This window comes from Pelodiscus sinensis, chromosome 3, assembly GCF_049634645.1.
Source record: "Pelodiscus sinensis isolate JC-2024 chromosome 3, ASM4963464v1, whole genome shotgun sequence".
Classification (NCBI taxonomy): domain Eukaryota; kingdom Metazoa; phylum Chordata; order Testudines; family Trionychidae; genus Pelodiscus; species Pelodiscus sinensis.
In genome coordinates, this window is record NC_134713.1 from 24,801,185 (window position 1) to 24,814,976 (window position 13,792).

Below are 13,792 nucleotides of genomic sequence, written 5' to 3' on the forward strand. Positions count from 1 at the left end.
TGGCTGGGGGAGGGGAGGTGCAGGAGTGAGGGTTTGGGGTTGAGGAGAGGCTCAGGAAAGAGGGCTGGGGATGTGGCTGTGCAGAAGTAAGGGTTTGGGGATGAGGAGGAACCCAGGACAGGGAGCTGAGTGTGGAAGAGGTGCAGGAGTGAAGGTTCAGGTAGTGAGGAGAGGCTCTGGCAAGGGGGCTAAGTGTGTAGGAGGTGGAGGAACTGGCGGGGACCAGCAGCTCCCCAGAGCCTGCAGCAGCAGGAGGAATATTTCCCTGGAGCAGGCCACAGAGGTGCTGGGCAGAGGGTAGTTCCCTGAGGCTGGCGGTGGGGACTTTGCTTCCCCAGGTGGCAAGCAGGAATTTTACTTGCACCCTTGTACCCTACTTCCCCAATGGAGTTATAGTTTTTCCAGTCCCATCTCTGGTCCCTTGCTGCCTCTCTGTGGCCATGACACAGTATAATTGTTCCTGCTAGCAGCCTCCTCCCTTTCCATGTTATGAAAAGCAATCATTTTCCAGCCACATCCCATTGTCCTGGCACAACCAAGCCTTTATCTTGCTTTAAGGTATAAGAGGAAGTGAAATACCAAATTTATGGTACTAGCATTTACCTTTAGGAGGAGTTCTTGAACAAACAGATGGATGGACAGACTCACTTGGTTGCAAACTAATTCTCTCAAGTGTATAGTATATAATCTACATGTTTATGGAAATGTAAATAAGAGCTTCTGTGGTTAATGTGGGTAACTAATGGTCTTAAAATCAGTATTTTCTGCAGGCTGTTTAGTGAAAAAAATGGAGCAATAAGAAAAGCAAAGGGCCTTTTTATATCCTCAGCCACATTCACACATACATGCAAAGAGATAGCATATCCTTTCTCGAAGAGGAGCTTAGCTTGAATATTACATGCAGTCCATTTCTCACTTTTCCAACATCTCTACAGAAAGAAAACACCCACACCACACACTTGACTCCTCTCTCCCACATAGAGCCACTAACGAGTAACTATTCGATAACAACTCATATTAATGAAAGATGGAATTTAACATTGCGGTTTGGGCCCAAACTCAGAATGTCTCTCAAATCTGGAGCTGACAGAACTAGATCAGATCGCAACAATACCATGATGTGATTTGAGTATCTTAAATGGAAAGAGTCCTTGAGCCCCCTAAGATGGTGTTTTCTAACCTTTTCCATAGCAGGACCCCTCTGACACCCTCGCCACATATTGCCAGGACCCCACAGCCATTAGTAGTAAGGGCATCCCAGGGCAGATGTAACCATATGACACCTCTTCATGATCCAAAGGTTCAGAGTCCCTGTCCTGGGCAGGGGAACCTTTCACATTAACTTACCTTGGATTGATCCAATTTTACCACCATTTTAATATTAAAGTTATTCGTTTAGGCCTTGATCCAAAGCGCACTGGAGTCAGTGAGAAGCTTTGATGAGGGACCAGTACATTGACATTAAGAGTGACTAAAAGAAGGATTTGTGGGAACTTCAGCACTTTGCCCTGCTGAATTTACGCTTCATTGGAAGCCCCCTCCCCCCCATGCACACACACTGTTCACACATCCAGCAGGAAGTGAGACCTTCATGCACACCTTTCTTGCTGTTGTGGCCTAGATAAAGTAGGGAAGTTCCCCAGTCAGGTTAGAAAATACACCGGAGAAGCTGACATTTCAATCTATCTATTTTAGAAACATGCAATTGTGAGTCCATTCGTTCAAGAACTCCTTCTAAACCGTAAAAGCTAGGATCACCAAATTGGGTATGCAGCTTCCTCTTGTCCTGACTTAAAGCAAGGTCAGGGTTTGGTTGTGGCAGGAAAAGAGGATCTGCCTGGAATGGGATTGTTTTCCAGAACATGGAAATGAAGGGGTCTGACTGAGGACATTAATACTGCAGAGTGACCACTGGGGGAGCCATACCACTAAGAGAGTGGTGGGCTGAGGCTCACCATCTTGCCAGCCCGCCATTCTCTTGGTGGTTCAACACCAAACTGGGTAAGTGACCCCCTTACTGCAAACTCCACCCCACCCCACCCTTGGTTACAGAACCAGGCCGGGGGGAGAGGAGGGGAAGAAGAAGTGAGAAAACCCTGCCAGACTGGGAGGGGAGGCAGGAGAGAAGTGAGAAATCCCTGCTGGACTGGGAGAGAAGAGCTGGGGGCAAAGTCCCCCAGGCCTAGACCCTGGAAGCTCTGCCAGGGATGGCCTGCATGGCCCCTCCTCCGGTTACCAGCCTTGATCTGGAGAGCATCACCAGGACCAGCCTGTGCAGCCCCTGCTCCAGCGTCAGTCCAGCCCCTGGGGAAAAGAAAGTGGGTGGGGTGCCCCCTTGGGGGAAGCCAGCAGGCACCCCCCTCTCCTGCCCTGAGCCTCTCTCCCTGTCCCCTGAGCTCCCCCTCCTCCCAATCCCCTACCCTGATTCCTGCACCCCCACCCATTTTCCTGAGTTCCTTCTCCCCCATCTCTCATTCTCACAAACCTCCACATCCCTAATTCCCTGCCCTGAGCCCCTCCTCAACCCTCCTCAACCCTCCCCACCCTGACTCTTGCCCCCCCATACCAGTAGCCTCCTGCCCTGAGCCCCCCACATCCTTAAAGCCCTGCCTTGACTTCTGCACTCTCCAAACTGCCAGCCCTTTGCCCCGAAGGACCCGGGCAATGCTGGGTAAGTCTTCTGGTATGCTTGGTAAGTGAGGCAGACAAAGAAATGAGATGAATACGGGAGTCTGCAATGAGAGGGTGGGGAAAGGTGGGCAGCAAATGCAAAGCAACTTGCTTGGATGGTTATTTACATATTATTTTTATAGCACCCAGAACTATGCAAGATGCTTTAGAGGAAGAGCTTACAATCTATTATTAGATAGGACTTGAGTGAGGTTAACAAACAGCAGGAAGGAAAAGGGTTACAGCAAGAAGATCAGTGTTACTCATTTTAAGGCAAGCACACATTTGGCTGGAGCAGTAAAAAGTACGTGTTACCTTTAAAAAAAAAATCACTGGCTCATTCCTTGTGGGTATCAAAGGAGAAGGGAGTCCTAAGTAAAGAAGTGAGTGAGGAACAAGTAGTAGTTTTGCAGACCAGGAACGGGAACGTGTTCAATGTCTAAGGGTGGGGTATGGGGAGACCAGGAAAAAAGTGAGCCTGGATATGAAAGAAGCATGTAAGCTAGGCATGAAGGCTGGTGCCATCATTAGAGCATTATGTACAATGTGCTGCCACTCACTGCAGCAGTGATGTGAGATGCACTTTGATCAAAGCGAAAGAATCCCTAAAGAAACCCCCAGAGCAGCAGTAGCTTCTCACACCTGCAATAAAGCAGGAACAGGCTTGATAGACAGCATCAAGTACTTCAGCAGCAGCTGGTGTTTAGAATTACAAGCACGAGGGATGCATTTCTATAAAAACAGAGCACACCTGCACCACATAGACTTCTCATTCATGACACGTTATTCAGAAGCTATTGCTATGGGAGATGTCACCAGGCAGCCAGTTGCACATGGAATACATCTACTTTTGGAGTGCGGGTGCAATTCCCAACATCTGTAGACACTCACACTAGCTTTCCTTTAAGCTCACACTCTAAAAATAGTGGTGCAGTTGTAGTAGCAAGGCTAACCACACTGAGCGCACACACCCCCGGATCACATGGGTATCTACTGGGGACATCTAGCCTGTGTCACCACTGCCCACGCTACAACAGCTACACTACTATTTGTAGCATGCTAGTTTGATGAAATCTGCCAAAAGTATGTCTACTCAAGCTGGGAATCACACCCCCAACTCCAAGCATCAATGTAGCCACAACTTTCCATGTTTTTATTCTTCGCCTGCAGCGCGCACTTTTAGTCTTGGAAGGCACGTTGTACTGCTTAGTTTTGTCATTATCTACACTTCTGGAGTGGAATCAGTGGAAGATTTTTCCCTTTTCCTTAATCTCCATTTACGGTCAGTTCTAGAGGCAAAGTAGCTCTCTGGGAACTCATGGCATTCATGTTGGGCTGCGATTTCTGAAAGTGGGGGATGGAGGTATTGACCTGCATGCTGTACCATCATGTTTCAGAATTGTGGGTGCAAATAAAATAAGTTCTACTTAGAATATACTGAGACTTTACTTCACTGATTTTTCACGCTCCTGAAATAATGCATCAAGCCTCTAGAGCCCAGCTACCATTCAGCAGGAGGTGACACGACTATGAGAAGAAAGGGAAACATTACGTTGTTTTCGTGGACCTGCTAATCTGGGTCTGTCTAAGGTGCTTTTAAGGTCTCCATTCTGTAAGGTGTATGGGAGTGCTATTGTCACCATGTTATGCATGGGGGACTAAGGCACAGAGCAACTAAGTGACGTGCTCAGGGTCACAGAGAAATTGCGCAGCAAAGCATAGATGTGAACACAGGTCTCTCAATATTTAGCAAACATCCTAACTGCCCAAGTAGTTGTACGTGGACATTATTTGGACATGTCATGTCTCATTGCATATCACACATCAGCTTAGTCAGAGCTTGGTGGATGCTTTGCAGAGGGAGTTTTCTGGATACAGAAATAAACCATTTAAAATCTATGAGCATCCACTGAGCATTTGTTCCAAGAGACCAGATTTCCGGAGGCCAAACACGCAACACACACTATTTTAGTTCTCAGGGGTCAACTTCATTTGTCCATTTCTATTTTTTGAATCCTGAATGTGAATGGTTGGGAAGCAGTGCACATTACATACAAGGGATGGTATGCTATATAGACTGGGAGTCTGTAAAACAATCACTAATCACATTTTTAAAATGCAGACAAAGAGACCTTAAAGCAATAACTTAGTACAGCCTATGCAACATGCTTAAGGAGAATACACACACGTTTATGAAAAAAAAATTCCTGTATCTTCTCAGGATCCTTCTTAGAAACCAGAACTTTGAGGGCTAAAAATATGCAATTGGTTAGATACTAGTAGATGAATCCCAACTACTCTGTTCCTTTCTGTTCTCTGTGGCTGCATCTAGACTGGCAAGTTTTTCTGCAAAAGCAGCCGCTTTTGTGGAAAAACTTGCCAGCTCTCTACACTGGCCACTTGAATTTGCGCAAAAACACTGACGATCTAATGTAAGATTGTCAGTGTTCTTGCACAAACACTATGCTGCTCCTGTTCGGGAAAAAAGCCCTCTTGATCAAATGTATTTGTGCAAGAGGGCCAGTGTAGACAGCTAAAAAGTGTTTTGTGCAAAAAAGCCCCAATGGTGAAAATGGCAATCGGGGCTTTCTTGCGCAAAACCGCATCTAGATTGGCACGGACGCTTTTCCGCAAAAAGTGCTTTTCCATTAAAAGCATTTGCAGAAAATCATGCCAGTCTAGATGTAGCCTATAGGTTCACAATGTTGCACGCATCACCATAGCATCTTGAGCAAACATCCAGCTTGTCTTTGTTCTCTCAACCTCTCCCCAGGAGAAGAAATGTGTGCAGTGGAGTGTTTAGTTTGGGAATTTTTTAAATACACACACATTGCTCTCTGCTTATGTTAGAGAAGAAGGTTAAAGACGTGCCTTGTGCTACAAATGGTTTATATGCAGCCCAGGCCCTATTCTCAGAGGGGCACTACAGAGTTCCACCCAGGGAAGGGTAAAAGCATGAAGCCTGACACTTGCTGGGGTGCACTTAGAGAGACCAATGACAGCAAGTGCAAACTCACATCCAAGAGGAGGATTGGTAGGATCAGGCCTTACCTTTCCTGGGCGCCTCTTAATCCCACTGAGTGGCAGTCAAATGTCGATACACTCTGCTGGTTTTCCTTGAAGACTGTCCAGAACTAGCACACCAGGGGTATTGCAGTAAGGTGCTTTGGCAGAGTTGCCAGTGGATGTTTGCGCATTGGCTGCCAACACTCATCTCAGTGCCTCACTCAAACCAATGCCAACCCTTCCTAACCTCTCACATACAAATACACACAAAGAAAAATCTCAAGCATTTGTAACTGAGAAAAAGAGATCAAGAAGATTTCTGAAGCAGGAAGTGAACACAACGTAAACTGTCATCAGACTAGAGAGCAGCACTTGTGCTATCATCCTTTGCTCAGACCTATGCCTCTGACAGCATGGGTCTGAGCATCAGAGGCCCAGTCACATATGGGGTCCTGGCTGCTGGCACTGGGGTTCCACCAGCCCCAGGGCCATAGCCACGAGCCACTAATGCAGAGCCCCAATTGTCAACCTAGCTGTAGAAGGCAGTGAGAGGTGCAGACAAGGGTAAGTTGGGGCACAGTTTTGCTCCAGTACTTCCTGCTTAGGATCTAACTCTGTGAACATCACTCATCCTGAGTAGCACTTTATAACACAATCAGTTGCACTGCTTTTTAATAAGATCACAGATCAGATAAGGAACCACCCATCACGAGTAAACATTAGTGGGATTTGGCCCTCCATTAAGAGGTAAGGCTGCCATTTCCACACTGCAAGTTTTTGTACAGCTTCTGGGTTTTTCTGAGCATTCTTTGAAGATAAATGGTTGGGACAAAGCAAAGAAAGGAAGGCATGATATGCAAATCTGGGCACTTCTACTAGGCAATGCTGAATATTCCTTCCTTGAGGTCTAGATTGCTCAGCTCCAGAAGCACAGCTTTCCATTTCTTGATTTAAAAAGAGTATTACTATACCAAAATGGAGATGCTGGTCCCATATCTTTTTTGTGGGACAGCCATTGGGGGAGATATTACTCAGACAAACTGGGTAGATCATAACAAAGCTCCATTTTGTTCCCAGTTTAGTCAATGAAAATGCTGACATTGACATTAACAGGAACACACTCAGTGTTCAGAATTTGACTTTTTTAAAAGCATGTTTTATTTTCTCAGAAACAAAACTTGCATGTCCAAGATGCTCTGGTTTCACTTAAACCCTATATTATTTCTGTTTTTGTCATCTTAATAAATTGCACTTGCTCTATTGCAAAAATGATTTTAACTAAGACTTTCTGGGTACATCACAGTTCTCTAGAAATTTGTCTCAGCTAAACAATAGAGAGAGCACATTCAATTTTCTTCAGGTGAGCTTTTTATTATAATTGTCTGTGCTTTATTGTTCACTTTCTAACAGCTAAAATCTTGTAAGCCCAGAATGATTTGGAAGATGAAACACCGCATGAATTTTAGAGAAGCTAAAACAGCAGGCACAGAGTTTTTAAAAGATCATTGTAACTAGAGAGAAAGCAAAGACACCCAAACATCTACACAGGTATGGGCAAGTATTTAATACGTTGGAAGATCTCTTTATTTTCTCTGCTTCCTAAGAAAATCTGAAACCTAAGCCGCCTGTCCCATCAGATCCCTTGGGATTTCAGTGGGAAAGTGTGCCTGAGCAAGGATGCAGCCATGTCCTTTTGGAGACAGAGAGTAAAACAGTCCCCTTGTCTTTGCCAGCAGTATGTGGAGACAGACAGTATTCAATAAGTTGGAAAGATTTTACTTATCAGAGCCTCAGACAACCATTTGTCAGTACTTAACAGTATTTCTGGATGACTCATTCCCATTTCTAATACCTACAAATACAGGGCATGTGTATGACCACACTGTCTACATTGATTTTAATCTGGCCTCTTTTTGTACTGCCTACAATGATCCCAATCAGATAACCAGAGCAGAAAATGATTGCACAGTCACATACAGAACTGGGTGCATTGAAAAGGCCAAATAGAAAAGGGCACTGAAACACATATGTAGTCAAGAATCAGTCATCAGGGGTGATCCCAATTTCCTCAGCTACCTTCTACCCCCAGGCTAAGTAGTTCCCTTTAATCTCTGGGAAAGAGGAATCAGAAGGTCGGCTTAGTGGAAAGATCTTTCATGCACCTGTTCTCACCTCACTCCCAAAGAACTGAGCTCCACGCCATATGAATACCATGCCTCCCTAATCCTTGTACTGGCAAATGTGAGGCAGGTTTGATTATAGCCAGACAAGAAATATGAGCGTTTTAGTTTTCAACATTTTCCCCACCCCAAAATAAGACCAAAATCTCAAATTTTTGTGAACCAATAATACAAAAATATTATACCTGGGAGAGCAAAATATTTCATTTCAATAATTTCAAAACAGGTTTCATTTGAATTTCATCCTTTTACCATGATGTACTCTTTTGTGCAAACTTTAACACAAAATCTAAATTAAAAAACGTTTTAAACAATCAATGAAACATTTAGTTTTGAAAATGCCAAAACGGGACATTCTGATCATTTCTAAACTCCTCTCCCCCCCTTTTTTCCCCAAATCAAGCAATTCATTGGAAATGACCCTTTCTCATGAATAGTTTTGTGTTGATTTTAATGAGCTAATATTTTCCAATAAAAAAGTTTCATTAACAATTTTCCAGACACTCTAATATACAGATGACACACAGCTCTGCAAAAGAATGTACTGTAGTCTCCATTACCACTAATGCCTTCATGCTTTGAAGAAAAAAGTAAATGGATGAATAGTAAGTGACTAAAATGTAATCCCAAAATACAGAGAGGAGAAAATACATGGAGGGGGCTTCAGCAAACAGTAATATAACCATCAGTTGAAGACATTAAGAAAGTCAAGTTTGTCTGCAGAAACAAGGTAGTCTTTATGACTCGTTCGGTCATCAGAACTGCATTACAGCTAACACTTATACTCCTGTAAAAAGCAGAGTAAGCGAGAGGAAATTAAAAGACCACAAAATGCAAATAGGGTGAGTATTGAATCCTGCCTTATTTACCTGACCAGCAGACAGCCCTTCAGTCAATTGGATGAGGAGCTTGCCATTGTGAGCCATGTCTCATCACTTCCCGATTACCCAACCGCAGTTCCCACTACCTGGAAGAGAAGAATGCCATTCGTAAAGCATGCAGCAGATTGCATCTAAAAGTCTATCTGTGCATCTCTGTCGTGCTCTAGGTAGTCCATGGCTCCCTATTTTCTTCTGACTTGCATTCAAAATCCTGATTCCCAGCCAGACTCTATTCAAATCAAGAAGCCTACCCAACAGCTTCACTAAATATTTTTTTCCCCAGGAATAGCCCTGTCTGACAGCAGCATTCAATAGGGATGGTGAAAGATAAGAAGAAAGAGGGACCCAGAGGAAGAGAGAGGGAAGAAGAGATAGAAGAAAATCCTGGAGACAGAAAGCAAGATCATCCTCTCCCATTTTTCAAAGAAAACATCCCTAAGAGCTCTTCATAGAGATGTCCTGTCCCCAGGGAGGGGATTTTGTATTCTTACAGAAAAGCTGCCTCCAAGCCTAGCAGATCCTCCAAAATCCATGTGATGCCTGTGCCATCTGCATAAATTCTCTCTAACCCAGGAGCAGTTTTGCCCTGCCAGCTCTGGCTTCCTGCCCTCATGGCTCCATTGAAGCCACACTGCCATGGACCCCCTCTAACCCTGGTTCCCTTGGGAGGGCAAGGAGTGTCCTGCATAAAAGTTATGGCATGAGGTTATATTTGTCTCTTCTTGAAAAAGGATCCAAATTGGAGAGGGGAATGATATTTACCTCCCCAAGTCAACCTCACTGATGTTCTGTCCTGTCCTCATGTTGCTCTATCCCAACATGGACCCTGCACTTCATGGGGAGTTCCCTGCAGAGTTTGAGGGGGTAGAGAGCAGTGCTAGAGAGAAAGACCCTGCTTGATCCTGCCAACTCACTATCTGTATAGTGGGGGCTCATATCTGCCTATGGAAAACCTTTCTGTCCTGATCCCAGGAGAAGGCAGGAAATCAGGTCAGTGTGATCTGGAAAACAGAAGTGAAATCAAATAAGGATCTGCTTAAAGATAAATAAATAGGTATGTAGGACAGAAATACTGAAAAGATAATCACTTTGGAAATAGCTTAGAAAAAATTAGGGTTGCCAACCTGCTGGGATTGTCCTGAAGACTCCAGGAATTAAAGATTATTCTTTAATTAAAAAATGTTGTAATATGAAACCCCCAGAAATTGGCAGCCCCAGAAAGAATATTAGTGAGAGAACTGTCAAAGATTTTTAAAAGAATTTTTAAGACAAACATTATTGTGTCTTGCTAATGATGCAGCCTAATTTGTTTAACTATTACTTAAAAATAAGCAACAAAGCAAACTTTTGTGATTTAATAATCTGTTTCTTTGATGCTAAATTCTTGCTAGTGGCAAATATTTTCTTTGTTGCAATGAAAGGTTCATTTTAATTAAATGACAAAATGTTGCAACACACGTTTTTGAAATAGGCTGCTAGAAGCTTTGCTTTTTCAGTAATTGTCATCTGGAGTTAGCCTCCAAAATTTAACACATTATCTTACAAATAAAAATAATATTAATACTCCAGACTTCAGCGGCTACAATTTAAAATCCAAATCATTTATTGAAAATGCTTTGCTTACAGCCCCTCTAATTTAGTAAAAACAAAAACAATTTAAAATTCCTCTGATTTTGTGTCTGTTATATTTTTCCCCATGCCACTAAGATCTGCTTCTCTACCTACACATAGTGCAGCTGCTAACTTGCAGTTATTTTAAAAAGATATTTAATTTTAAAAAACCCACATACTGAAGAGAGAGTTAAGATTTATTGTAGTCAAACATCTGGATTTCCCCCCAAAGTGCAAGCTTTTTCTATGGCTTTGGAAGGAGGTATTTTTGACTTTAGGAAAAATCTTTAACTTTCCACTGAGCAACACTTACTTGATGGAGTCTGAGGATTCCTTTTATATGTTGAAACTTGCCCACTCCATTCACATGAACAACATGTTGCATCTTTAAAAGACAGCAGAATGGCAGGATTTATGTATTTATAGTAGCTGTGAAAACTAGACTGAAGCCAAACCTATAATAGGTGTAGTGTGGTTTGGCTTGAAACCTCCTTAAAAGATGGGATTTCTTTTATAGTTTGGTGAATATTACAAAAAGTCCTTACTGAAAAATTAGGTGGGGGAGGGGAGTTACAGATCCAGCACTGATCATAGCTGCAGTGTGAATATCTGTTTAGCTGAATCCTAGGTTGTTATAGTTAGGGAAATGCATGGCTTATGGGAATTTGTCACGTGAGCCTTCTCTAGCAGTGAAATTCAAAACAGGACTTAAATTGACTTAAGTGACATGCTGGAATTCTGAATGAGGGTGAATTTCACCTTGGGCCCTCGATTTAAATCTGACCTTGATATGGTAGTGTCTAGAAGCTGTAACCATCTAAGGGATGTTAATGACCTCTGTGTTATGAGTTGGTGTTCTCAGACTAATTGCCAGTAGACATGTTTTTATATGAATGGAATTATAACATGATTCTATTATTAATTTGTCTTTAATCTAACAGTTTTAAATATAAAACTGTGGGGGAGAGAAGACTGCAGTGGGAAAAAAAGAATGTAAACATTATGGCATAAGCCTACTTCCCCAGTGCAAAGGGAAGGGAAGAATAGAAGAATCAGATTAGACAAAGTCTTTGAAAAGCTGCATTGCAGCATGATGAGTAAGCTAGGCAGCTAAACACTTTTGATACCTGTGTATTGCTAGCTACTTTAAATGGAGCAGAAAAGAGAAATACAGACATGCATGATGGAAGTGGAACAGAATAAAGAGAGCAAAAGCATGGAGATACAATTGTGGCACCAAAACAACAAATGGGGAAAGGTAAAAAAAAAACAGAAGGACATTTTAGAGATTATGGATAAACTGAAATTGAGTTGGCCATTCTTAAAGCTAAAAGACTATATATAATATATTGACAGAAGACGATATCCTGTCCTGATTTATGCCCTGTTGTAATCCCATAGTGCCAGAATCTATATTCTCTTAACCCAACACAGATCTAATGACTTCACTGAAGTTATTCTTGCTCGACTCAAGTGTGAGTGAGACAAGAATCAAACCAACTGACTTCAATAAGGTCACATCGAGTATGAATTGTCACCAAGTATGGAAACCCAGGTAACGTTGAGGAGGAGGCAATAAAAGAGAAAACATGAAATACTGTAATTTTTTTCCAAAGGAAGGTCAAGTGTCTTCAGTTATGGGCACAAAAATAGGAATGAGAGTTTAATTATGCTTACACAATCTAGAAAAAAAAGGCAAAAAAGAAACAACTACACATAATCCTACCACAAGAGATAAACAGAGATGAAGAACAGCTGAAATAAAATATAAAATGGTTTCTTCCCTGGGGGTAATATTTGTGGCTTAAAGAGATGCTGTACACTTTGCAGCGTGATTTAATTAGATGACTAGTTCTGTATTATTACCTAACCACATAATCACATTAGAATGTGGCTTATTTACCGTTAGCCACAATCAAAAGCTAACAGAGGATCAAGAAGTTATCTAACTTTTGTTCTTTGTATCTCTTTGAAGTGTTTGGGGTGACTTTAAAACAAGATATGATTTTTTTTTATTATTTGTTCAAAAGACCAAAGAAAAACTCAACAAGGTAAAAAAAACCCCTGAAAATGAAATGTATATCCGTACTATCCTGAACAAATAAAAGAGTAATATAAATTAATATTTTGCACTAAATATACATATTTTAATTATTTTCAGCTGCTTTCAGATATAGTTGGAGTTTACAATATGCTATAGGATATTTTAATAATATGAACATTAATTTAAATGATTTGCCACCAATCAACATAGATATTGCAAAAATTAAAATCTTGAAAGTATTATCACAATTTTAACTCTGGTTGCTCTTCCATTAATTCAACTGTGCTCTTGATTGAAATGATCTCATATTTCATTAAGTTCCACAGGCTAATTGGGCAGTGTGTAAAAAAGAAATCCCTTCTATTAGTTCTTGATAAGTTTTTGATCTCCTAGGATGTCCCCTTATTCTTTTACTGAGAAAAAGGTTACAAGAATCACTCCCACATGCCTTCTCTGGATCATTCATTGTTTTGTATATCTTTCTCATGTCCAACATTATTTATTTCCTATCTCCTTTCCTTTTTTCAAACTTTTATGGATGCTTTTCCATGTCTTTAATCATTCTTGTTGTTCCCTTCCGAACCCTTTCTATTTTTTCAGCATAATATATTCTTTCCAAGACAAGGTAATCAGAATCCAAGACAATATTCTGTTGATGTCATATCACTAACTTGTATATCAGCATAATATTTTTAATATTATTCCATTCCTTCTGCATTGTACTTGCTTTTTTCACCACAGCTGCATTTTGAGCATTGGTCGTCATTGATTGCACTGCAATACCCAGACCTTTTTCTATCATTCAGTGGACAGGGTCCTGCACTAGGACACATGAGAACCACATTCAATTCCTGAGTCTTCCCCTGTTTTGCTGTCTGACTTTGGGCAAATCACTTATTTTCCTATACTTCAGTTTCTCCATATGTAAAAGAGATATGACAATACTGAACTGCTTTGGGACTGATGAATGAAAAGCACCTAGGTATTATTATGTCTGAGTGCTCATATTTAATTTAAAGTACAAGAAGTTTGGTTCTAAACCATTTGTTGTTACAAGTAATAATTGTAACTAAACATATGGTAGCAAAAGGTGAAACATTACATGTAACTAATTTTTCACCCTTCCTTGTGTTACTAGATCACCAGGCTGAAAGTTGTATTTCATATGTTTGCCTACAGTATATTTTTGGTCTTAAATCCAACTGCTATATATACCCAATTTGGTAAGACAGGGCACATTCTTTAGCTGACTGCAGTTCATCAGGAAGGCACACTTTCTATTTTAATGGAGGATATCAAAGAGTCTAGGAATTTTTGCAGTGCACGGTGAAGTGTTGAATCTTCATGCACAGTAAAGATAGCAAGCAGCACTTCTATAGGAGTATGGGAAGGAGTGAAGT

At 41.5% G+C, this 13,792-nt stretch overlaps 1 long non-coding RNA gene across 1 annotated transcript in view; it reads right to left on the minus strand.

Moving 5' to 3' along the window:
• LOC102460407 (uncharacterized) overlaps positions 1 to 11,539 on the minus strand; it is a 65,354-nt gene extending 53,815 nt beyond the window's left edge. Inside the window, exons 1-2 of the long non-coding RNA XR_333083.4 lie at positions 10,662 to 11,539; positions 8,726 to 8,823 (exon numbers count right to left, since the gene is read on the minus strand). This is a non-coding gene — a long non-coding RNA (uncharacterized LOC102460407). The remainder of the gene's footprint in view (positions 1 to 8,725; positions 8,824 to 10,661) is intronic.
• Between the last annotated feature and the right edge of the window lie 2,253 nt (positions 11,540 to 13,792).